General features: G+C 44.8%; 1 long non-coding RNA gene across 2 annotated transcripts in view; it reads left to right on the top strand.

The window, feature by feature from the left end:
* Positions 1-27408, top strand: part of LOC124506838 (uncharacterized) — a 125969-nt gene that overhangs the window by 70345 nt on the left and 28216 nt on the right. For both annotated transcript variants that reach the window (XR_006960886.1, XR_006960887.1), the window contains 3 exons: positions 9571-9664; positions 11304-11480; positions 21382-21517. This is a non-coding gene — a long non-coding RNA (uncharacterized LOC124506838). The remainder of the gene's footprint in view (positions 1-9570; positions 9665-11303; positions 11481-21381; positions 21518-27408) is intronic.

Raw genomic sequence — 27408 nt, 5'->3', positions numbered from 1 at the left:
AATAGCCTTGTGATTAGTCTTTCTGCTGTGATCTATTTGGTCCACTCCTACCAGAAAAACATATCTCAAATAGAACTCATAATATTGCTTCTTTCCTCAGAACGCCCTACAGGGTAACAGTCAAATATCTCAGGTGGAAAGGTAAACTTCCTTCAAAATTTGTTCTCAACCTCTGTCCTGCTTCTCTCTTTTAGGTGTTCTTCATGCCAGCCAGACCTGTCCACAGCCACTAGAGCCTGGCCTACACTCCTGCTGAACCTGGCTTTCCCCCTGCTGCAGCTCACATACCCCCTTATCATGGACTCCTCCTCCCCAACCCTATCTCCTCTCCCTAGAGACACTCTCACATTCCACTTCCTCCACTCAGCCTTCCTTTAATTTTCCTAACTGAAGAACCTCTTCTTTTTACTTTCTGAAATGACCATGTAAGTCACATGTAGATGGTGATGATAACTATAGGAGCAATACAGCTAAGCTAACACCTGACAATGGTCTATTCTGCTCCCCAGCACTGTATACACTCTTGACCCACATTATCTCATTTAACTCTCATGGAGCTCCTATGAAATATGAACTTTTATTTGTATTGCTGAGTAAGCCGCCTTAGTAAGGTTACATAAATTGTTCAAAATCTCATAGCTCATTTTATGTCTTATGTAAATTATTTGTATTCTCTTTTATTTATCCTCCAAATGGATAATTGAGATCAGGGAGCACTCTTTGTTCAGCTGTGACCCCTATTCTAAGCCTATGGAGTATCTTGTGCATGGTGGGCAGTAAATCACCAATTTGCTGAAGAGTCTCAGAATTCACAACTTTTGCCACCAAATTGGTCATGTTTTTTGGTGCTGAATTTTATTTTATTTAAAATTTTTTTTTTGTTATCTATCAAGCATACACCTGTGTTCTATGTAATGTAAGTCGAGATGGGGAGCAAAAAAGTGTTTCTAAGAAGTTTGGAATAAATTGATTCCTGTTTTCCTTCTGTTATAGTTTGAGAGAGGGTCTGTCTTTATTTGAGAGGGATCCTGAAGTCTCTGCTTCAGGAAGTTACAAACAAATTTAGGAGCACTTTCAATTTGTAAAGAAACTCTGCTCAAAATGCAAAGAATCCTTCTGAGTGTCTGCTGGTGATCCCTTTGTTTTCAAAGTTTGCATTTTTGCTTATTGGCATATATTTTTTAAAGCAGGGCATTGCCTGACACAATGTGGGAGGCACATCCCTTTGGAAAAACTGAATGTCGCTGGGCTTGGTGTAGGAATCATTAAAAAACTACTCAAATGATTTATTAAACAGAAAGTCAGGAGCATAGATTCAAGGTCACGAGTTAGAACTGTGGGGTTGAGAAGGAGCTCAATTTTCTTGGAAATAATAAGGCTGACCTTTTAGGAGGGTAGCTTTGGGGAGACGGTTGTATAGAGAAGTCCTCAAGATTCACATGCAGAGGGACACAATTTTGGTAAATGCATTCAGCTGCCTTTTGCTCTGATTTCTGAGCTGCTGGTGCTCCTGGATTTGAGATGGCTTTCAGGGAACCAGAGGCTCCTTATGCAGCCCCACATCTAGGTGGCCATTTCATATTCTTGTGAGGGGCCCAGGGGACAGAGATGGAAGTGTCTGAGGTGTGGGGGAAGAGTGAGGAAGGTCAGGAAAGAGGCTAGGGTAACCAGATTGCTTGTCAAACAAGTGGAATAGGCGTGGAGGGGAAATGGTCATTCAGCGTTTCTTTCTCTTTTCTTGGCACCTTGTCCAGGAGCCACTCCTCTAACCCTTGATGAGGGATGGTCACTAAAGTATCCCCACTTTGCACATAGAGGCACCATAAACAGCCTGCCCTTGGTGGGACCAGATTTGCAGCATTTCCTGCACTGAGCATGAAGTCCTATTACTTTCTCTGCACTCTTCTGGCTTTGGTTAGGGTTGTTCTGGGTCATAGGTAAGGCAGAGATACCTGGCCACCATGGGGTTGTGCCCTCCTTGAAAGCATTACGATGCTGGATGCCTTGACTGGCTCTAGCCCCCTGGGCTGCGTGTACACAGGCATCGGACCGTGCATTGGCACACTCTTCGGCCTGGACCCACAGGTGTGCAGACCTGGGCCTGCGGAAGCCATGGATGTTGCTCTGCTGGCCAACACTGGCAAGGAGACCTGAGCCCTTCTATTGTCGGCCCCACAGACAGGCTGAGCAGGCAGTCTGGGGAGATGCATTGTGATTCAGAGGATACTGAAAGGCGGCACAACCATATATGTCGTAAACATGGATCACTTATAAGCATGGAAAGGGGCACTAATTAATAATTATGTTGGGGCCACAAGCAAAAAAAATGGAGTTGAATCTGGAAAACCTGGAATCACTGTACCTAAAGGTACCTTGGTCTCAATTCAACTTAACATTTCTTAAGCATCTCTGCACCAGTCATCATCCCCTTTCACAACTGGGCATGGACCTGTCAACAAGTAATGCCAGGATAGAAGATTAGATGCAATTGTGGAAGTGGGGAGAAACCAAAAGGCAACAAAAGGAGGGAAAGTTTACTCTCTGGGCAGGGGTGGGAAGGGGGCACAGGGAAGATGTTAATGCAAGGAGTTTTCAAAGACATGTTTTGGAGGCATATGGATGGCAGAAGGGGGTTCTAGAAAGGGAGAACAGCAAGTGCAAAGTCACAGATACTTGAAAGCACAGAGCACATTTGAAGGATTGTAAGAAAATGGAGAGTAAAGTGGGAAGTGGGAGTGACAGGAGATAAAGCTAAATGGAAGCCAGGTCACAAGCCGCCCGTAGGCCAGGCCGGACAGCTTGGACATGCTTGGAACAGGATTGGCAATTGTGGCCCATGGGCTAAATCTAGTCTGCCCTTTGTTTTTGTAAACCAAGTTTTATTAGACTTCAACCAAGCTCATTCATTATGTGTCATATAAGGCTGCTTTCACACTACAACAGCAGAGTTGAGTTGCAACAGACTACATGGCCCGCCAAACCTAAAATACCTGCTCTCTCTGGGGCACCTGGGTGGCTCAGTCAGTTGAGCATCTGACTTCAGCTCAGGTCATGATCTCGCAGTTCATGAGTTCGAGCCCCGCATTGGGCTCACTGCCATCAACCTGTCAGCGCAGAGCCCGTTATGGATCCTCTGTCCCCCTCTCTCTCTGCCCCTACCCCACTTATGCTCTTTCTCTGTCTCTCTCTCAAAAAAAAAAAATTAAAAAAATATGTATCTGCTCTTTCTTTACAGAGAAAGTTTGGCAACCCCTAGCTGAGCCATGATGGACCACTGAAGGACTTTAAGTAATAACATAATATCTCTGATTTAGAAAGATTTCATGGGGTATGAGGGAGGATAGATGGGTGGGAGAGGAAGGGTAGGAGGCTATTGTGATAGACTTGTGAGTAGCATTCAGTCTTATGAAGGGACCACCATATGCCAGACACAGTGCTAGGCTGGGAATTCACAGAGAGGACACAATCCACTCCTCATGCCCATCACAAACCAGACAAGAAAAGGTAAGGACTTGGACCAAGGCAGTATAAATGATGATGGATATGAGAGGGTGAACCAGAGAGAGGTTTAGAGAGTTGGAGCAAAAAATGTTAGGGCTCTGGGTTTGGGATGAGGTGGTTGGTGGTGACCTTCTCTGAAATGGGGACACTTGAGGAGAAGTAGGTTTACTTCTACTTAGCTCTCTTATGGCCTCCTTGAACTCACTATATTTGTCCTATTAGATAAAATTCTTAACAGCTCTCTAGAGGCATAGATGTTTTAAGTGGGTTCAGATTTATCTGATACTGACACTTGAACAAGAATTCATTTACCAGAATGTATACCATCTTAATTCATGTTCACCTAGAAAAGAGCTAATCCCTGACCAAATTGGAGGAAGAGGTCCTATATGGTCTCATGGGAAGTCTATGCTACAAGTGCTCCCCTGAGCCAACAGGGGAGGACTGACTTCCTCATGCTGGTAACACCAGTGCCAGATTGACTTCTAGAGCATAGTAGGTGCTCAGTGAATGTGCACTGGATGAAAATTTGAGGTTGGATCACTTAGGGTCCTAGCAAAAAAGACGGTAAACTCAAGATAGTAGGCTTCAATTGAAGCCTGTTTTGTGGAGGGTATCTACAGAGGTGGGAGCAGGTGCGTGGAAGCATCGGGGATAGTGATGCAACTGAAGACTAGCAACAACGGAAACTGACCTAAAGGGGAAGGAAAGGTGTCACCAAACCAGTGTGAGTCATAGCCATAAAAGAGAGGTGCCATTCAGAGACAGCTGAGATTAGCTGGGGCTGCAAGGAATTTCAGCCACTGAGGAAACTATAACTTGTCATGGAGTTGAAGGGGGTGGGCGCAGAAGGGGAGGAGAGGTGAATCAGCACTTCAGCCCCTCACTCCTCCTTCTGATCTGCTGATGTCTCCCACTGGCTGAACCCAGTCAGGAGTCTGGGAGCAGGGGAGCCACAATAACACAATGGGTAGTGGCCATCCTCCCAGCACAAACAGCTGGGAAGAGAAGAGCCTCTCTCATTTCTTTTAGATTTTGGGGAACTTGGGCCTGGTCACACTTGTACTATTGAATTGTAGTATGGAATTGTTAGTAGCAATATTGAAGTACTTGGACAAACATGTCATTATTTAGCAAAATAAATACTTATTGTTCATATATTTTTGTAAATAGTTCTGGCACGCCTAGCAAGTGCCAGGTGCTTTACTGAGTCACAAACAGAGATGACAGACAGTGCCGGATGGATCATCCTTGTACACAGGGCTTTCTGCGTATTCTAGTAGCATAGATCCCTGGCAGTGGGGTCCTGGGCCAAGGGGAATTCACAGTTTATACTCTGACAGACCTGACAAATCACCTCTCTGATAAAGCCACTGTATACTCTAGGGGCATTTGAGCATATGTCCACTTGACCACATTGTCTCCTTGGTCACTGGTGAGGTGAAGAATTTTTTTTCCATATTTTTATCAGTCCTTTGTAATTTTTCTTTGGTGAAACATAGTGGTTTAGAGCTTAGTGCTTGAAACCAGGCTGCTATGTGGATTCAAACCCTATCTTTGTCGCTCTTGGCTGTGTGAACTTAGGCAAGTTATTTAACCCCTTGCCCCCCCCCCCCTTCTTCATGTGTGAAATGAGGATAATGATGTTATCTACCCTTTGGGGTTTTAGAGATTGTTAAGTGCCTGGCGCATAGTGAGCTTGATGTAAGAATTAGCTGTCATGATATTTGCTCACATCTTTTGCCCATTTTTCTCTCCCAGCGATATTGATGTGTGACCAGGGCTAAGGGCCACCGGATAGAAGACAGGCCATTTCTGTAGCTCTCATCCAATTTCTGAAATGGTCTGCTATCCCTGTAACGTGACTGTGCACTGACACGGTAACACTTCACTTTCCTACCTGGACGATAGCCAAGGGCGCATTTTGAGCAGGCAGAGGGTCATCTGAGTGTGTTGGTTTTTCTGATGTCTTGGGGGTCCTGGTCATTGGGATTTGACTGAGGTTCCCCCAGAGTCACTTTTGTACCAGGGAAGGACGGCCAGTTCCTGCAGGCCCACAGAGGCCTCTGAGCTCAGCCAGTCTTTTCACAGGCAGCCACCAGGTGGAACTGCTTCAGAGCTTGGGGCCTGCAGGAGTCCAGGTGCTCTGAGGCTCACTTGCAGAGGCTGAGGGCTGTGGTTGTGGCTGCCTGAGCTATTGCTGCCTTTGGGGAGATCACACACCCACAAGGGGAATGCCTCAGGTTGCTGAAAAAAAAATTGAAGGAGGAAGAGAAGAGCCGCTTCCTTTACAGGCCAGCCTCTCAGTTACGCAACTCTGACTGTACATTTTCAGACTTTCCATACAAGTGAAGGTCACCTGAAGAGAGATTGAAAAGTTTGTATCATAGTCACAGGAAAGTTTAAAGGTGTGAGTGTTTGTAGAGTCCTACTGAGGCTTCCACAGGCGACAGAGGGAAGTCACCGTCAAGTCACCAGCGCTGGCACCAGACTGACTCTTCTTTATTGATGCCAGCTATGTGCCAGGAGTTGTCCGACATGCTAGCTCTAATTCTTGTACAGCAAGGAACATGTGATCTTGGTGATGAGGAAAAGAAAGCTCAAAACATTTAACTATCGTGACTAAGATCCATCAGCTGGAAAGCGGCAGGCCATATTTTGAAAACAGGTATTTCTGCTGTCAGTTTATGTTCTTCCCGCTGTCCAGTGTGTGGGGTTGCAGAGTTTAGAAGTGGAAAGGCCTTTAGAATTCGTGATTCCTCTGTGCCTGAGATCACAAAGTTAGTGGCAACACTGGAACTAGAATCTTCTATCTCTTATTCAAGTACTTTTTCCAGCCAATGAGTTTATTTCATAAAAGTCGTGGCTAAAAACAAGTGGTGAATGAATAAGCAACACGTAATAGCTGGCAGTCAGCTGGGGAAGGTGGCAAGGAGTTATAAGTTGTAGATTCGGATTTTGGTTCTACTGCTTCCTAGCTGTGTGGGCAAGTTACAGAACTTATGTGAGCCCCAGTCTGTCATCTGCAAAATGGTAATAATAATAACACTGAAATAAAAACACTGAAAGTGAGTTGATGTAAGATGTGTAACATACACTAGGTACTGCATTATCTCTAAAAGGACAATTTTGAAATGGTGTTGGATCCAAGGTTATTTTTAACTCAAGGCAGCTTGAAAGTGGGATCTGAAAAGGTAGAGCTATTTGTTGAAACTGGAAGCTGTGTAATGCTTAGTTCAGAGTCCAGGTTCTAGAATCAAGACTGTGTGTATTCAAATATCAGCTCCATCACTGGTTAGCTGTGTGGCCTCAGGCAAGTCACCTAACCCCTCTGTACCACGGTTACTCATCTGTGATTGAGAGTCATGCCATTTATCTCTTTAGGGCTGTGCATGGATTAAATGAGACAATGCAGGAAGGGCATGAGCATGGTGTATTGATGCAGTAGATCCCCAGCAAATGTTCATCATCATTGGAAGAATCAGGAAACCTAGGGTCTGAGGTTAGAACTAATATGATACAGTCATAATAAATACACAGGCAGAAAGATCTACTCTGTGGGTTCAGAGTACATTTTGTAAAATAGTCATTGACAGTCCTGCCTATACATAACTTGATTTGGCAGGCGGACTCCTCCAATACTGTTGATGTAATTTGGCCAGTTGTTTTCAATTGACTTTTAGAAAATAAGTGATGGTGGGTGCCTGGGTGCCTCAGTAAGTTGACCATTTGACTCTTGATTTCAGCTCAGGTCATGATCTTATGGTTTGTGGGATCAAGTCCCACATCAGGCTTTGCACTGATAGCATGGAGCCTGTTTGGGGTTCTCCCTCTCCCTCTCTCTCTGCCCCTCCCCTGCTTATGTGCTCTCTCTCAAAATAAATAAATAGACATTTAAACAAATAAGTGATGGTTTGATTGAAGGCATGAAAAAGGAAGTCCTTCACTCTACATACATACTAATGACAGGAATAGGAATCACTTCTTTTCTGGAGGACAATTGAACAATGTATGAAAAATCATAAAAATGTGCCTGGTATTTGAGCCATGCTTTGGCTTTATTTAAGAAAATTGTTAAGGATGTCCACAAAGATTCATTCATTTATTTTTTCAAAGACACTAAATGTCTACTATGTGCCCTTGCTGTGCTCTGGGGTAGCATAGTGAAAAATGGAGTCACAGATGCTGCCCTCGCAAAACTGATCATCTAATAGGGAGGATCGCCATTAGACAAAGAATTACATGACCAATTAATGAATCACAAATATGTTGAATGCAACAAAGGAGCTGTGTAGTGTCCATGAGCACAAACAACCAAGGGACCTAATCCAGTCAGGACAATCTTGGAAGGCTTCCTGAAGAAGCTACATTTTGGCTGAGACTTGAGAGGCTGAGAGTGGAGAGCGAGAAGGATTGCTCCAAGTAGGTGAATCACTACATGCCAAGGCCATGTTCCTTCCAGCTGCAGAGTGTCAAGGGATTTGGAGGAAGCTGTGAGGAGCCTGCTTGGAAGGCTTCAACCATATGGATGTCCATCACAGAATTTCTTACAAGAGTGCAAAGCTGAAAAACCAAATGATACCCAAACCCTAAATGTCTAACAATAAAGGTTGGTTAAATAAGTTGTGGTATCCATTCAAAGGAATATAGCAGCTCTGTACAGCCTCCTGTAGCACAGAAGACTAATTTATGATAAAAAAGAAATGCAAGATACATTGTTTTATGAACAAAAGTTAGCTATATGTGCTGTATAATTCTATTTTCATTAAAGAAAAATAATGTGTATAGGCATAGAGAAGTATGGGGGCACACTTACCAACATGTTAACAGTAGTTATTTCTGGATGGTGAGGTAGTAGAAATTTTCATTTTTTAAATATTTATTATTTATTTATTTATTTATTTATTTATTTATTTATTTATCTTAGAGAGAGTGTGCCTGAGCAGGGGAGAGAGGTGGAGGGACAGAGAGAGAGAAAGAATCTCAGGCAGGCTTCACGCTCTGCACAGAACCTGATACAGGGCTCAATCTCATGAGCCTGGGATCATGACCTGAGCCCAAATCAAGAGTCGGACATTCAACCGACTGAGCCACCCAGGGTCCCCTTCTTTTGTTTATCTATACTTTATAATGACCACACACACACACAGACACACACACAGTATGACTATGTTACTTTTGTAACAAAACCCCTTTTTTTTAAAGGATATCCTAAGTTGGCAGTTTAAGATAGTGGCGAAGTGTAGGGGGCTCTAGAGCTGGCAGTCTCAACCCTGGGCCCCCAGGTTTTTGTGAGCCTAACTTGCCTCTTTGCAGAGCGTGGTTGTTGTGTGGATTACATAATGTACTTAATGCCTAGAAAGTGCTTAGCGTTTTGGCCCATTAGTAAGAAAGAGCTTGACTATGTTAGCCAGTAATGTTAAAAAGAAATATAACAAATATTTACAAACACCCTCTAGAAGTGCTTCTCGAGGCTGGTTGGTTTTGCATTTAGGATGATGTTAGGAGAAGAGGGTCCCATTCTATGATCATGGTTGCCCATGTTGTATGTGTGTGGATGGAAGGGAGGGGTGAGGAGGAGTGCCCAGAAACAGCCTAGGGCAGAGCAGACCAAAGGTTTCCATGGCAAACCATGAGACTAGCAGATTCCCTCCATAGCCCACACCCAATTCCCTTCTCCCCTGTGTCCACCTCCCACCCTTTCCTCTCACCTTCCTCCCACCACCTCTCTCCTATAGTCTCTGCTGAGTTGGAAATTCCTCTGAGGCCAGAGGCATGCATTAGGCAGGTTGTACATCAGTTTCCCTGTGCTGTGTGCAGCTGCTACCTTTGGCTGTTATCAGTAGGGAGACGTGTTAGAGACTCCCTCATGGGGTCTGATGTTAGATAGGAGTGGTAGCAGGGAGATAGCAGGGATAGACAGATGCCAAGAGTTATTTTGGGGGGAAATAAAAGATCTTGGTGAAGGACGATGAGAACACAAACTTTGGAGTCCAACAGGGGTGGACAAGGGGTGATGATAAGTAGCCTACCTGGCATTCTATTTAGATTAGTTTTCTTCCCTTGCAGGTTTTGTGAGCATGGTTGCTAGAGGGAGAGATGGGAGTAGTTCTCCAATGCCCTTCAGAGAACCAGGGAAGCAGCAAGCCAGCATGTCTCGTGGGTAAAGATAAGTTTGACTTTCGGTATTTTGTATGTTGACTTTGAGTAGCTATTAAGACTGCCAGTTGGAAATATCCCATCTGGTAACTGAAATGAGGGATAGACAGAAATTTCTGAACCATCTTATTAATTTATACTATCCTTATGGGGGTAAATAGGAGAAGGTAAGACCTTTGAAAGAGAGAGCACAGAGAGGAAAAGAAGAAAAACAACATTCAGAGTTCAAGTTTGTAGAGGGGGCAGTTTCAAAGTTTGATACAGGTTGATGAATCAAGTTGGGTGATGGTCAAAATCACTAGGATCAAGTAACTAAAACCTGCACTTGTTTTTTAGGAAACAATTCTCTAGATCCTTCAACATAATCCATTTGGTGGAGCCAACGTGAGCTCCTCTGCTTTTTATTTAAAAAAAATTTTTTTTAACGTTTATTTATTTTTGAGACAGAGAGAGACAGAGCATGAACGGGGGAGGGTCAGAGAGAGAGGGAGACACAGAACCGGAAGCAGGCTCCAGGCTCCGAGGTATCAGCCCAGAGCCGGACACGGGGCTCGAACTCACGGACCGTGAGATCGTGACCTGAGCTGAAGTCGAACGCTTAACCGACTGAGCCACCCAGGTGCCCCAGATCCTCTGCTTTTTAAACATATTGGGCACATTCCCCTATTTATGCTATTTGTTCTTCACCATCCAGGAAGCTCTGTCAGGATCCTGGCAATCTTTCAAGGTCCTGTTCAAGTCCTACCACTGTGAATACTTTCTCCTCTCTCTAGCCCACCACAGTCTAACTCTCTTGCTCCTAAACTCCTAAAGTGTTTCCTGACTGCTGCTCTTTTCACATTTATTCTTTATGGCTGGGATGGGAAGTGGACTTCATCCCACATGCTGATACTGGTCAGCTCCCAATGACTGCTCAGAGAATTCTAGGATGTTTTCCAGATTCAATGGGAAGAAGCCATGGTCAATATGCATGTCTGTCAAGAGCACTGGAGTGGAGAGGGTGGTGCATGTGCTGACTATTTGCTGACCATAGTAAATGATTGTCTTAGTTTGAGTTCCCCAAAAGAAGATGCTGAGACAAAGGCTTGGGTTCAGGTAGTCAATTTGCGAAATGAATCCTAGAACCCACAAATGACAGAGTGTGGAAGATGAGACAAAGCAGGGAGAGAGGTGAAGGAAGAAAGTGTCTGTTAAAATATGGGCTACTATGCATGCGCAATCGTGGTCTGCCTCAGAATCTCCCAAACCTCAGGAGGAGACCAGAGAGATACAGACACCTGAGTGAAAAGCTGCCGGAATGTGGTCAAGACTCTGTCACAGACGCAGCCAGGTGAGTGACAGACAAGGTGTCCACAGGTCCACCACAGATGCCTGGTCCTGTTTTCTTTTCATCTCCTCTCAGAGGTGAAGCACAGAGCCCTGTGAAAAGCAGATGGCAAAAACACCTAAAAAGTGTTCAACCATTATACAATAAATGATTGTTGATTACTCTATGAAGAGAGGGAAAAGGGAGAATCATGATATTCACCAATCGGAGTTCCTGGTTTCAAGTCCAAGATTGTGCTGGTCTGATTAGCTGCTATGAAGTCCAGCTGTTGGGGCAAAGCAGTATGCTTCTAATTTAGATCCTTTTTATCACACAGGTATCACTCAGAAGGCCAGAGAATATATTCCTAGAAGAACAACTTTGGGTTCTGAGAAAACGTGGGGGATGTCTTAATGAAAGCTCTTTTCCCTGTATCACAGAGCAGCATGGATTGCCCTGGGAGGCAGTTGAAGGGTCTTTTTAAAGATGCAGTACTGGGCTATCCCATCACAAGGTATTTATGCACTTTGCATTTTAAAACTATCTTTTGTAGCCAAAAGTGCTTCTACCTTCAACTTGCCACAGGTGATGATAATGATTGCTAAGTAAACCAAACACAAAATGCTTTCAAAGGTGTATACTCTGGGGCATCTGGGTGGCTCAGTCGGCTAAGCATCTAACTTCTGCTTAGGTCATGATCTTGTGGTTCGTGAGTTTGAGCCCCACATCAGGCTCTGTGCTGACGGTGCGGAGTCTGCTTGGGATTCTCTCTCTCTCCCTCTCTGTGTGTCCCTCCCCCACTTGTGCACTCTCTCTCTCAAAGTAAATAAATAAACTTAAAAAACAAAAGGTGTGCACACTTGTAGAAATCTATACCAGAATCTCACTGCTATGAACTGAATTGTGTCCCTGCAAAACTATGTTCAAGCCCTAACCCCTAATGTGACTGTATTTGGAGATACTGCCTATGAGGAAGTAGCTAAGTTTAAATGATATCATGGGGGGTGGGGGTGGGGCTGATCTGATAGATTAGTGTCCTTAAGAGACACAGACAGCTAGAGCTCTTGTGTATGCTCTTCCTCTCACCCTCTCTGTCTCTCTCTCCCTCTCTGTCTCTGTCTCTCTCACCACCACCCTCTTTCCACTATGTAAGGACATAGCAAGAAGATGGCTGCCTGTTAGCCAGGAAGAGATCCCTCACCAGAAATGAATTGGCTGGCACTTGGCTCTTGGACTGAGCCTCCAGAACTGTGAGAGAAAATAGTTTCTGTTGTGTAAGCCACTCAGTCTGTGGCATTTTGTTACAGCAGGCTGAGCTGACTATTACAATCACTCGAGCCCATCTGTAATGGTTCATGCTGAAGTCTCGGAAATAGTGCTACAAAAATAAGTCTTACACTGAGAAGGGCTTTGTCATCTAAACATCTCACTATGATTTCCACCATGGCCTGGAGGGAGAGTTTGGCCGGGAATTTCTATGCCCGTCCCAGAATCAGAGAACGTGGTTCTCTAGCATTTAGGAAAATGACTGGCTCACAGCAGAAGCTTGATAAAAGTTTGGTGGATGTAACCTTTGAGCATCCCCGGGCTGAAATGGATGTATTCCATCTTCTTTCCCAGGGCTTTTTATTTTAGTCAGCACTGCCTTTTCTCTAATGTCACATAGTTTAAAGCTACCACATGTCAAAGCTACCTTAAATTGTAATCTGGAATCAAAGCCCTACCTGAGTAATCTTGGGCTAGTTAAAAGCCTTAGTTTGGGTTCCCCCTGAAAGTTTTAAATCTCAGTAGTTTATTTGGGCCGTACAGGAAACACCAGTATGGTGGTGGGGAGACGACAGGGAAAGGAAGGCAGCCGATCAAATTGTGTTGCCAAACACATCACCACTGTGGGCCAGTGGAGCTTAGGCCCCCTGGGGAACTTGGAAGATCATGCTAGAACATATGCCTCATAATTAAATCCCTACCCTGTCAACCAAGGGGTGAGGAGGCCAGGGAATGTGTACATCACCTCCTGTCAATTACTGGTTGGTGACTGCTCCTAGAGTATGTTAATTCCCCAACATATCTGGCATGCCAGAACACAGCAGGCAGAAGGTCTTGGGCCACATCCTGGCATTTAGAAGTTGAGCTACTAGGTGCTGAAATTGTAAGGACCAAGGACATATGGACATAGCATCTGCTATCTGTGAAAGGAAGTTTAGTGCCCAATTCATTAAATGAGTTGCTATTTGCAATGTACTTAGAACACTGTAGGGTACACAAATGCTGTGGGTAAGTGTGGCTTATTATACTGTCCATACACAGACACAGTTGTCTTTTTTTGTTTGTTTATTTATTTTGAGAGAGAGAGAGAGCAAGGTAAAGAGAGAGGGAGAGAGAGAGAATCCCAAGCAGGCTCCAAGCTGTCAGCACAGAGGCGTCTGCAGGGCTCGATCTCACGAACTGTGAGATCATGACCTGAGCTAAAATCAAGAGTCAGGTGCTCAACTGCCCCCAGACACAGTGGTTTTCTGATCCCATATGCTCTTCAAGAACCTTCCCATTCCCTGATAAGGAGTAGAGTCTGTTCCTCTTCCTCCTGGACCAGTGGGACTTGGTGACTACCTTGATGAACACAATACAGAAGTGAAGTCTCTGGCTTCCAAGCCTAGGTCATGAAGGCCTGCCTATCTTTCTGTCTCTGTCTTTCTCTCTGTGTGTATATGTACATGTAATGTGTATGTGTATGTTTATGTACTGTATATGTATATGTATACACACACATACACAGATGTACACACACATGCCTGCACCCTGGGATTCCTACCCTGAGGCTGCCACACTGGAGAGATCACATGAAGGGACTACATAGGAACAGAGAGATGGCCATCAAGCCTCCACTGTTGGAGGTATCCTAGAACTGGTGTCCAGTGGGGGAGCAGAGAAGCCTCTGAGATGACCCAAGACACAGCCATCTAAAAACTACAAGCACAGGAATGACCCTGAGCCAGATACGCCCAATGACATGGGGTCTGAATTCCTGAATTCAGAAATTCAGGAGAGATTGAAACCGTGAGAGATAATAGATGATTATTGTTATTTTAAGACACTAAGTTTTGAGATAACTTCCTATGTCACCATAGTAACTGGAACAGTGCTTGTTGAATAAAATAAATAAAGTCTCACCTCCTTTACTCACAAGCTCTCCTAAGATATGAAAGGAAACTTTCATATTCTGGATTCCATAGTCTAGCAGATGGTCATAGCCGAAGCTCATGTTCCCTAAAAGTCAGATCCCCACAGTGCTGATATGGTAAGGTTCTTATGTAAGGCTGAAATGTTAAGGGTAGTGTGCAAAGGTTAGGTTTAGTCTGGGACTGCACATCATGCTAATTCCTCAATACCAGTTTTGTTCAACTTCTACCCAGTAGGGGCCTGGTTGTCTGGTCACTCACCTCCAGCTCCAGAAACAGGCCCTGAATGATCTAAGCCACTGGGGAATCCCAGGCTTCTGGCCATGGTGATTGGACCACACGTCAGGCATAAGCCAATCAGCATTTGGATTTCATTTGGGATTGGCTAGGGATGGTGTAATCAGCACCATATCCAGGACTTTTGCTTGGGATTCTAGGATATAGGAGCATCCTTCCTCTGGGAAGTGGGTACTTCAATAGACACACTGCAGTCATTTTGCTCCCATGAGGGAAGCCAGACTGAGGATGGAGTCTACACAGAGAGAGGCATATTGAAAGAATCACATAAAAATTAGTCTAGAGCCTTGATCAAACCATGCCCAAAGCCCAGACTACATCTGCATTTTCAGGTGCAGGAGCCAAGAAGTCACCTTTATTGTTTAAGCCACTTTGGTATGCATTTTCTATTACTTGCAACCAAAAGTATCCAAATTGATTCAGGTATCCACACATTAGCCACTGATACTAGAACCCTTCTCCAGAGATCAAAGAGAGGAGTAATATTTAATCTATATAAAATTTCCTAACATTCTCTTTGGACATTTTTTGATAAAGCCTTGAGTGTTGCCAAAGAAATAACTACCAATTTCTTTGTACATCTTGGGTGTAAGGTGTATATATTGTAAAAACACCAGCGAAAGATCTGTTCCCTATCTCTCTCTTATCTTCTTGTGGCCTCAGGCATTCTTTGTCTTGTACATGGATATCTCGCCCCTGTCTCTTCAGATCATTTTCCTTCTCTGGGTGTTTGTCTCTGTGTCCGCATTTGTCCTTTTTAAAGGACACCAGTCATATTGGGTTAGGGCCCATCCTAATGACCTCATTTTAACTTGATTACCTCTAGTATGGGCCTGATTTAAATAAGGTCACATTCTGAGGTACTGAGGGTCAGGGATTCAAGATATTTTTACTGGGGGACATAATTCAACTCGTAAGAGTGGGGTAGAGGGAGTGGCTTGGGAGGATGTATGTGGAAATGACAAGACATCATAGAGAAGTTCAACAAACCAAACACGGTTTCGGAGTTGTCCACATGTAGGAAGGCCTTGCTTTGATTTGTGGAAGGGATGACAGGAGCTCCTGACAGGAGACACTGCCTCTACTGAGACACAGAGGTGAAGCTGAAAGAGTCAGAGCCAGGTTCCTAAAACACAGAGCCTTTTTTTTTTTTTTTTCTAGCCTGGATGTTTCCATTATAACAATCTCTGTTTTGTTGGGTAATTTTTTTTTTGAAGGAATACACACAAAGCTTTCTCATTGCTTCCAACTGAATGAAATTTATGAAGCTTCTTGTACAGTGTGTTCATTGTTTAGATTGGGATAATTGAAGTGTCAGGAATATTTGCTTATTGAAAAACAACTCAGGGAGGCCCTGAGCACCCAGCCAGGCTGGGGCCACAAGTCGTACCACCTTCAGGACAGCCTTTTTTGTAATGCCTTTCACAGCAGTGCTGTCTTCCCAGGTAAATTAATTTCACACCTGGGGAGGAGCACTGGATTAGGAGTCCAAGAGCCCTATTTCTAATATGAACTTCACCATTCACTCACTGTGTGACTAACTTTGAATAAATCATTTAACTTCTCTGGGCTTCTCTGGCCCAATGACAAGGTCTTGTCTACCTCACAAGAGATATACAGGGGTACTGTGTGGCTCAGAAGGGACAATCTATGTGAAGACACTCTATGAAGCATAAAATGTTACACAAGTATGTATTATTAGTGATAAAAATTAATCATTTCTACTTTTGCTCAGAGGATGACATTGAACTAAGAAATCCTACTGGGTCAATGTTCTGTTTATTCTCCATTTTCTCTCCACCCTTTTCTGGCCCACCCTGTGCCTTGGGAGGCTAACAACTATGTGTTGCACTAGCTATACTTCCTTATCTTGTGGCTTCTGCTTGGGTTTGGCCAATGAGAGCTGTTCATAGGAAATGGGGAAAATGTGGCCAGAGAGAAGCCTGGGTATGTATTCCCCTTGCTCTCTCCTTGACCATTGGAGGTTGAGGCATGAGCTGTGTTCTCATATAGCCACCGCTTTGATGGGACACCTCTTCCAGCCCTGTGGTCCTTACTGGGATAACATCATTCCTTCTTCTCCTCTTCACGTTGAGGAGGATGGCTGATCCTTGATGCCTGTCTCTGCAAACAGCCCCTTCATGATCACTCTTTGGCTCTTTGAATGTGCCATCTGATTCCCAAGGGACCCTAACTGTGGCCATGATGACCACCATATGGACACTAACTCAACTTTTCCTGAATGAAAATTATCTCTCTTGTTTGGGGCAGTCTGTGTCTTCTCTTGTTTTTAGCCACTGGGAAGGTCCGCGAAAAGGATTCTGTCCTGAAGAAATGTGTACAACTGGATCTTGAAGGATTATAGGGATTTGGAAGCCTTTGCTGTTTCCCATCAGTAAACCAGATGCTTTCTGTCAGTTGAAGGGAGGCTAGGGCCCTGCCTGCTCTTTCTCTGGTCCCTCCTGTCACTCCCTGTGCTTGAACTTGAACTCCCAAATTCAGCCAGTTCTTCCTTCGCACTCACCCCTTCTGCTCTCAACCACCTGCAGGCAGGTTACCCCGATCTTTGGTAGGACCCATGGAATGTCCACATGGGACACAGCTGCTCTCCTCTCTCCTGCTCCCAGCACTCAGCTTCCCTGCCTGTCTTCATGCTGCCCAGGCTTGGAACCCTGGCTCATTCTTAGCATCTCTGCTCCTATGTGTCAGCAGGTACCACCAATCATTGTTTCTCTCCTTCAAAATATTTCTTGTGTTCCTCTTTGCACTCTTATCATCTCAGTTCAGAGCCCCCTGTGCCTCCTGAATTTCTGTGTCAGGATTTCCAAGTGGCCTTCCTTTTTACAGTCTGTCCCCAATGCAAGACAGCCACATTAAAGACTTTTGCCACATTAGCTTTCCCGAAACTTGGCTTTCATTTTGTCCCTTCTCTGTATGACCTTCCACGACTCTCTGCTGCCCATGAGACAGAATCCGAACCCTGATCTTGGCATTCAAAGCAACATACAGTCTGCTTCTTGGCCTATTTATTCCCTGATGAACCTGCTCTTCCCTCTCACTCCCATCTGACCACACCAGGGGCTTTCCAGCCTCCAGCCCAGTACTCACCTCCTACACATCCCAGGGGGGCTCCCATCTTGCTTCCTCAGGTGAACACCACCTATTCTCCAGAGCTGGACTCCAGTGCTACTTGCTTTCTGAAACCCTGGCTACCTCAAGTCACAGTGATATTTCACTCCTTTCGAGCCCTGTAGGAAGTCTCAGGACATGTTTGCCAAAGTGAACTTCAACTCCTGAGGACATTGTTGACCCTAGTCATTTGAGGCTTCTAACAATGTTGGGGCTACGTGTCCTGTAAGGTAGGAGGCCCATATCACTTACTAAATGAACAAGTAAATACACAAAATACATTGGCTTATTCAAACTGCTGATTCTTTGAGGGATTGGGTGCTTGTGTATATTCTGCATCTCAGTGGGTCTGTGGCACTAATGCTGCTGCATGTTTACTCAGTTGGGCAGTGGGTCTAAGAAGGAATGGGGCCATGATACGAAAATGGGGATGATGACAATACAATTTAAAATGTCGACCATGTATTGAGTGTCTGCTGTGTGCCAGTACTTCACACACATGATCTGCTCCTTTGCTTATAATCCGCCTGTGAAATAAGGATTGTTACTATCTGTATATCAGGGAATAGAGGCCCAGAGCAACTAAGTAAGTTGTTCTACGTCATACATCTGGTTGGGGGCAAGGCTGAATTTGAACCCAGTCTGATGATGCAAAAGCCTCTTCTACCAACCAAATACCGACAGCCCTCGGAAGTCTCCAGAGCTCTGCCATGTGTAAATGCCTGCGTGGATTGTGTCTAACTTCTCTTCCTCCTACTGAAGGCAGGTTACTATCTTTTTTTTTTAATTTTCTATTTTATTAGAGAGAGAGAGAGAGAACGTGAGCTGGGGAGAGGGGTGAAGAGAGAGAGAGGGAGAGAGAGAATCGTAAGCAGGCTCTATGCTCAGCAAGGAGCCCAATGCGGGGCTCAGTCTCCCAACCCTGGGATCAGGACCTGAGCCAAAATTGAGAGTCAGACGCTCAACCGACTGAGCCACCCATGCGCCCTGGGCAGGATACTATCTTAAAGCTCTTTGTATGTCCCCAGTGATGCCAAGGACAGTGCCTTGCACACCATAGTTTGTTAATTGGTTCCCAGCTCTCACCCACTCCACGTCTGAATTGCAAGTGCTCCTTGTAGGAGGAGCTGGACAGGGTTATTCGCTGGCATTGAATAGGAATTCCCTTGCCACCCCCCCCCATATTCTAAAACCTTTAGTTTTTCTAATTACTTGTCTTTGAAGCTCTCCCCTGTTATGGCTTTGTTTTGTGTCAACTTGGCTAAGCTGGTAGTGTTTCCCAGAATCCCTTGCCTTGCATGGCTCCAGGTCAGGCCTGGCCACAAGGGGCATTTGCTTGATACTGAGAAGGCAGAGGGGAAGCAGTGGCAACACAGGACAGGTGGAGAGCGCCAGGCGGGCCCCTGAGCGCGCTCACCCGGAGGCTCGTCCTGTTGGCCAGCAGCCCCACCTGAGCCTGCTTCTCTTCCAGCTCCCACCCAGGCCCCTCCTACAGACTCCATGAGCCACAGGCTTGCTGTGCATGCAGGCCCAGGGAGAAGGTGCCAGCTTATGCAGGAGCCCTATGCTGTCCGAGTTGGAGGCCATGAGAGCCATGGGTTCCAGCCTGTGCTCATTGGTTCCAGTGCTTCCCGCACTTCCAGTTTGGGTAGCTTTCCCCACTTGAAGTCCCATGTCCCCTCCTAATTACCAGGGCTGCTGACCGACAGTGAGCTGAGGCCCCCAGCAGATGCAGAGGCGACAACCTGCCATCGCCTCCTCCAGTTCCCATAGTTGTGCAAGGTCTAACCTTTATGACAAATGCCTCGTTCTGTGTTACCGAGAGCATCTCTGATCAAACTAGCTGCTGCAGTCATCGTCTCAGGTCCCCAGGGTCCAGTGTCCTTGGTCACGTGGCTGCCCCACAGAAATGTGTTCATGGAGATTGGGCAAAGTCACCATCAAAGCAGGAAGAAGCCTAAGATTGGCCAGCCCCTCATAACCCTTTCTGATTTCCTCCCCACAAGACTGTGGTGTTGTTTCTGGAGGCAGGAGCTAGATCAGATCTGACTCGTAGTGAAACCCAGTGTAAAAGGCCACAGAGTTACTCAGGGCTGTATCTGCCTGAGCAAACTTGAGCTGAACTCAACTCTGCTCTCACTGCTTTTGGAGGTTGTGTGGTCACCCCCACCCCTTTATGGTTGCTCTCAGATGTCACTGGCCTCCAGCTGCTGTGCATGGAGCTGGGCTTGTGATTAGTCACAGTCAGACTAGAGTAAGGTCTTGCCTATAGTAAGTGCTATGATCCCAGAGGCTCTGAAGACTGATGCTCAAAGGTATCTGCCTTCATCCAGGTGTTTTAAAGTCTAAAATTTCACCATTAGAGAGTCATTCCTTTGGATTACTCTCCTGATGTTTGTTATTAAAATGACATACACCTTTGGTAAAGGGATCATCTGCAGAGTGCAGTGGAAAGAACATGATTTCTGGAATTATCTAGCTCTGAATGCTGTGAGACTTCGATAAAATAATTACTAATCCCTTCAAGCTACAGTTTCTGCCTATTAAAATGGGAATAATCGTATCCAATTTGGTGTATGTCAGTCTGTTTAGGCTATAATAACAAAAATATCATTGACTGAGTGGTTTATCAACAACAGAGATTTATTGTCACATTCTGGAGGCTGGGAAGTCCAAGATCAAGATCCAGACAGGTTCTGTGTCTGGTGAGGTCCTGCTTCCTGGTTCACAGATCATCATCTCGCTGTGTCCTCATGTGGTGGAGGGGGCAAAGAACCTCTCCAAGGGCCCTTTTATAGGACACTAATCTCATTCATGAGGGCTCTATTTCACATCACCTCCTACCCCCCCAGAGACCCCACCTCCTGATATCATCACAATGGGGGGTTTGGATTTCAACATATGAATTTCAGGGGACACAGGCATGCAAGTCCCTCATAGTATAGAAGCTAACAAATGTGAAAAGGAACTGGCACAATGCCTGGCACACAGGTGATGTTGAGTGAATGTTAGCATTTACTACGGATTCCTTTTCCGTGAACTGAGTAGTGCACTGGAATTTTTGGTAGGGTGCTGGGTGTGTGCCACCATTACTGTGTTCTCGTCACAGCTGGGACCTAGCAGGGGAGTGTGTGAGGTTTTGCTAGGAATGTGTGTCCATGTGTTTCAATGGGGTAGGAGGGGAGGGAGAGACAGGGACAGAGACAGAGATGAGAGAGAGAGAGTTTTAGGAGAGAGAAAGGTCACCAGAAGAAGAGATGAATAGATTATTTCAAAAAACTGGACTGTTTCCATCTGCTTTTCTCTACTTCCATTGCTACTATCCTAATTCAAGGTCATCCTCTCTGTCCTGGATTACTTCAATAGACTTACCTGGTTCTTTTGATTTTATTCTTATTTCTTTTGAGTTTGTTCTCTTCTTGGAAACTTTGGAAACTTTTTGAAAATGTAAATTAGATCTTACTTAAAACCCTGAGAACACTTTAACTCTTTGTATTATTCTTGGCATCTGATCGTCCTGGTCCCAGTCTACCCCTCCTCCCCTCAGCTTCATTTCCTTCTTCTCCCCGCTCACTCATTACAGGTTAGCCACCAGAATTCTCCCAGAATCCGGGATCAATGAGCCCAAAGCCTTGCCCATGCTTCTGTCTCCCCTACTCCCCCTGCCCCTTTCCTCCTTCCCTTCCTCTCTCCTTCATTCTTCTGACAGCCTTCATATCTTTGTTCATATGTGATTTTCTCAGGAACACTGTCCTCCTAGGCCCACCTCTTATTCTTTCTGAAGGAAGGTCTCTTCTTTGCTTTTCTCCTTAGAGCCTGTGTCACATTTCAGAATCATGGGATTACGTGAATAGTTGCTTTCTGAAACACAACAGTCTTGTTCCCTGTTGTATTGCCAGCAGCCAGCCCATTGCCGGACACACACAGGTTTCCATAATGCTGGTTAATGGTGAGTAAATATTCCACATCATAATCCTGGGATAAATCTAACTGTATGGAATTCACATTTGTTTCAACTTTTAGAAACTGTTTATTTTCTTTCTACCTTATTTCCATTTTGCTTGCCTTTGTGAAAGAGCAGCTGAAGACCACTCAATGGTTGTTCCTATCCATCTGGTGGCCTGAGCAGTGGGAGCTGGGGGGCTGAGCACCTGAGTCTTCAATAGGGAACTGCCGAGTAGGTACAGAGCGGACCTGCCCGCCTTCAGACGTGAACTGAGGACCTGGAACGGCCCATTCATCCAAAAATTCCTCCTTGGTCACAGCCTTTTTTTTTTTTTAAGTTTATTTATTTATTCTAAGAGAGAGAGAGAGAGAGAGAGAGAGAGAAGGGGGTGGGGCAGAGAAAGAAGGAGAGAGAGAGAATTCTAAGCAGGCTCTGAGCTGTCAGTGCGATGTGAAGCCAGACGTGGGGCTCAAACTCACGAACCATGAGATGGTGACCTGAGCTGAAATCAAGAGTTGGATGCTTAACCCACTGAGCCACCCAGGCGCCCCAGGTCACAGCCTTTTAGTAGTAGCCTGATCTTCCTTTTCAGTCTCTTCAGGCTCTCTGTAGAAGTGCAGATCAGACAGACCTCCCGTGGATGTTCATGGGAGATGGTGCCATGTGTGTGCAGAACTTTCTGGGCCAGCATCCGCCACGTCCGACCCACTGAGTGAGATTTCTTGCTATTGCAAGGGGTGACAATGTCCACACAGTGCAGAGGAGAGTCTGTGTTACCCAGAGTGGTGGTAGGTGGGTTAACAGAAGACGCCCCTGAGAGAGGCTGGTGGTCAATATTGGGATCAGTTACCATCAGAAGACACCGGGGAGGCTGCCTGCATCTGGTTAGTGAAGGTTCCAGGAGTGAAGCGGCCCATGATAGGAATGGCTCTGGTGGCAGCAGCAAACTTCAGCACAGCCCACGGGCAGGTATTCCTGGAATATATGACACTCTCACCACCTGGGATTTCAATGGCAACAATGGCACGAGCTGTCAGCAGTAGCTTCTCCCAGGCTCTCTTCAGATTTATGGTGTAGATGCCATCACTTTTCTTTCTGCAGATGTACTGTTCCATTTGGAAGTCAAGGTTGGTGCCTCTGAGTGGGTTCCTGCTGTGGGTTCCTCCTCTGCTTGCAGGATGTCAAGGGCTCTGGACACTATGAATGTTCCCTTTAAGTTACAATGGGAATGCAGAACCGTGCCCTGTGGGCCCCTCCCTGGGCAGCGCAGAAAAAGGTGGAATTTGCATTTTTTCTCCTCACAGATGGGTCATAGTTCTTAGGTTTGCAAATCCCAGAATCTTAGAAAAGCCACCCAGAAAACTGAGATCCTGTTTATCTCTATATTTAATTTTTTGTTTCCTTAGTTTTCTTTTTAAAATTGAGACATATAACTTAACACAGAGTAAACTGCATAAATATTAAATGCATAGATGGTGAGTTTTTCATTTGTATACATCCATGGAACCAGCACCCCAGTCAAAATCATCCCAGAATCCAGTAGGTTCCTTTGTACCCTTCTGGTTCCCTAACGCCCTCCCTGCTCTCCCTGGCCTGGTGAGCTGACATCCACTGATTTCCAGCTCTCTAGGCTATCCTTGTCTACTTCACACCCTCATGTACATGGGATCATATGGTGTGTATGTTTCTTGTTTCTGGCTTCTTCTCCTCAGTATGTTTTGAGATCCTCTCAAGTTGCTGTGTATAGTGATACTTCCTTGTTTCACTCTGCTTTTGCTTAATTAGTGAGTATTATTTTGTTGAGCATATACACCACAATTAATCCATTTTACTATTGCCAGACATTCCGCCGTTTGCATCTTTGGGCTGTCATGAGTGAAGCTGCTTTGAACATTATTGCACACATGTTTTGGTGAGCCTGTTGCTGGGGATAGAATGAGGAGTGGAGTTGGTGGATCTTTGTCTTTAAACGAGGTTCTTTTGTCCTATGTTCTTGTCTTATGTCCTTCAAAAAATCCTGGCACATCTCAATCTGAACTTACAACTGAGATAAGCCATGGGTGCACTAGGCTTCTTGCCTGTGAGGAATCCTTTCTGTGGCTGTAAGGGCATCTCCAGGGTTTGTGTCAAAGTCATTTTACTATTTGACACTGACCCTATGTGATAGGCCTGAGCAACATAGCATCATAATCTGAAGGGGGTTCTGCCAGTTGAAGCCTAGGCAGCCTAAGTCATCTCAGAAATGGACCTCTCAGCTAATAAGAATCCACTCTTTGTTTAAATCAGTGACCCACAGAAACATTTCCAGGACACTGTTTTTCAAATACAGTGATCCTAAGGCAATAGTTTTTGGCTGTTCCTATAAAATGCTATAGCTGTTACTTACTAATGTGCCCTTGATTCGCTGACTGATACTACAGTTGGCAGTAGAATTGACTGTTTGCTATATCCTAGTCAGGGGAGACTTTCTGACATAACCTTGTAGTGATTTTTTTCCCCTATCAACAGAAACACATAGGGTAATAAGCTGTGACTATTGAACAACATTCACCAAATTCTGCGTGCCCTTTTCCCAAAAGATACATTACACCAAAGGAGGAAAAAATGCAACCCCTGTAGATTCTTTCACTAAAAGTCTCCTTATCTACAAAGGGTGCTTGCTTCATGTTTCATACTTCTTCCAGAGAGTTTGCAAGCATCCTTCAATGCCCTTAGAGAGGTAAGAAAAACTCAGAGTCTGTTCCAGGAGAGGTGACACGTGTAGTTGGAGTACCTTCCTCATTGGAGGCAGTGGACCTATTGCTTCCCTAAACCACAGACAGGGCTGAGACCTCCCCATAGCTCCTTCTAAGAACTCAAAAGGCTCATCAGCTTGGGGGGGAGCTAGGATCACCCAGAAGGGGAAGAATAGAATGTTCAGTAGAGAGGTGGAAGCATATAGGAAATGTCTGAATCATGCTCAGAGTGGAAACTCAGAGACAACCACGTCATTTGGACACCTGGCTCCTGCAACATCCTTCTCACTGCAGTGAAAAGCACCCCAGGAACAGGAGGCAGCCCCCAGTTTTGGCTAAATTCTAAAATAACATTAAATGATTTCATTCCATGCTCACTAGAAGCAGATGTTACCATCACCCCCAATTCTAAGTGGTGGAATGGGAATTTGAACCTAGGCAGCCAAACTCTAGAGCCCGCAGGGGTTCCAATACAAGGTGACACCTTCCATTCTCCACCCTACCTTTTTTAAACTTCATCTGAAAATATCACACAAGGTCAACTTTACCACATAGGGGAGATAAAGAAACAAATAAATATGAGGGAGGAGGAAATGGAAAATACAACTCCCACTAGGGTCTGGCTATTAATGTGTCTGCACTGTTCCTACACTTGAATAGATCTGGTTCTGAGTCTGCTACTGAAAAGGAACCAAAAATGACCTTGAATTGAAACTCTTGCATAGGAAGGTGATGTGATGAGCTCAGAGAGACCACAGCACATCTCTGCAAGGGCTCTGAGCACCACCGTCATGGTTGCTTCCAGTTGGCTGGGCGGGGGGTGCTGCCTAGGTGGTTTCCAGTTCCGATGAACTTCCTGACTGCCAACGCCAAGCTTGGGGTTTCCTCTCTACCGAGTGGAGAAGATGGGAGGTGATATGGCCTTTCCAAGGGGGAGACTCTTCCATCAGTGACTTCTTAAGGTGTGTTTGTGGAGGCAGAACCTCAGTTAACACGAGCATGGGGCAGGATTCTCTGGAGCAAATACCAGTGTCAACCAAGCCCTCCCTGACCTCATTTCCTCTTGTTCTTATCTTCTCTGCTTCAACCACACTCGCCCTTTTACTCTTCCCAGAACATGTCAGGCACATTCCTGCCTCAGGGCCTTTGCACATGCTTTGTTTTGCCTGGAAAGTTTTCCCCTAGATATCCCTTGAATATCCCTTGATATGACTTGTTTTCTCTCTCAAACCTTTCCTCAAACATCTCCTTCTCAGCAAGACCTTCCCTAGTTACCTATTCTAGCCACAATTGCATTCTGAACTCCAACATTCCCCCCACACCAATACACACACCAACACACACACACACACACACACACACACACACACACACCCCTCTCCCATTCCTTGTTTCAGTTTTCTCAGCACACCCCACTATACCATCTACCATACATTTTACTGACTTCTCCCGTTTTTGGACTGTCTCACCCTGCTGAAAGTAAACTCTGTGAAGCAAGGATTTTTGTCTGTTTGGATGTGTATCCCAGCACCTAGAATACTATGTATCCAGTGCTCAATAAAAAAGTGTTGCATGAATTAACGAGTGAATTAATGCATCCTAACTCTGCCATTCAAAAACCAGGCAACCGTTCACAAATTAGTTAACTTTTTCTATGCCTCATTTCTGCAACTGTAAAATTGGGATGATAATTCCTACCTTCCTGTTGTGAGTTTCAAACAAAATTACAAAAGGGTATACCCAGCACAATTCTTGCATGTACTTAATGATTTACTTTGTGAGTTTAATGAAAGTAATACAAATAATAGTAGCAAACATTTGTAGATTATTTCCTCTGAGCCAGGTGCTGCTTTAATCATTTAACATACCTTAATTCATTTAAGTCTTACAACATCCTATAAGGTGTGTACTATTATTGTCATCATCCTTACTTGAGAAATAAGGAAACTGCAGAGGAAACTTGCCCGAGGCCACATGACTAGAAAATCATTGAATGTGGATTTGAATTCAGGTCCATCTGTCTCCAAAGTCCATAACTTAACCACATCACCACACTGCTTCCCCATGGCAAGAAGACACAATTTATATAATACAGGTGTTTCATTTTTAAACTACTAGAGTGTGTTCATGGATCATGCTTGATAATCATTCAATTTCTAAATCAATTGGAATATTTGGATAGTGGCCAAATTGGATTTAACTCTAAGCTACGAAATATCTTTGGCCATGAAATATTACCATTGAAGAGATACTTGGAAACTGGGTTTTATTTAGACACAGTCTACATCACCCAATACATTTACATTTTTAGATAGAGAGCAGTGTCACTTAGTTTCCAAAGCTGAATGGAAACAAACAGCAGGGCCATGTAGACACACCCTACACTAAGCACCTGCTTTTGAGGCTGCCTCAAATATTATCCTTGTTTTTCTTGTGAATTGACTTCCATCACTTGTGATTCCTGTGCACCTAGCATATCTCGTAACAAGCAGTCAGTTATTCATTGTCTATTTTAAGTTTGGTTGTTCAAATGCTAGGTCCCACTCATGGGAGAGAACTCGGGGAGGTTGTGTCTTCCCCATTCATGGTGTTGGTTCTGTAAGTCACTGTGTGCTCAACAGGGGGGCCCATAAACACACACACACACACACACACACACACACATTCACAAATCATCTTTAAAGGTTTTCAGTTCCCTTTTCTCTGTTTTTGGTTTCTATTGCCTTCCCAGTAGTGGCTAAGACAATGCCAGTTTGTCTTTCTTCTCATGATTTCTCTAGAAGGCTTCATGGCCCAGGAGTTCAGCTGGGACCCAGTTTTAATTTCTCATTGTTTTCAGTCTGGCTCTTTTTCTTGTGACGGATAGTAAGCCATTCAAGCCAGCTTAAGACAAAGGCTTTCAGCATACTGTATTATGTCACATTATGTATCTAAAAAATCGTTTTTAATGTTTATTTTTGAGAGAGAGAGAGAGAGAGAGAGAGCAAGTAGAGAAGGGGCAGAGAGAGGAGGAGACATAGAATCCTAAATAGGCTCCAGGCTCTGATCTGTCAGCACAGAACCAGATGTGGGACTCAAACTCGTGAACTATGAGATCATGACCTGAGCCTAAGTCAGACACTTAACTGACTGAGCCACCCAGGTGCCCCTAAAATTTTT

The sequence above is a fragment of the Lynx rufus genome, unplaced genomic scaffold (genome assembly GCF_022079265.1).
Source record: "Lynx rufus isolate CCGP_SWC_20201006 ecotype Redwood Valley unplaced genomic scaffold, mLynRuf1.p SCAF_11, whole genome shotgun sequence".
Classification (NCBI taxonomy): Eukaryota; Metazoa; Chordata; class Mammalia; order Carnivora; family Felidae; genus Lynx; species Lynx rufus.
This window is presented reverse-complemented; position numbering and strand designations above follow the sequence as displayed.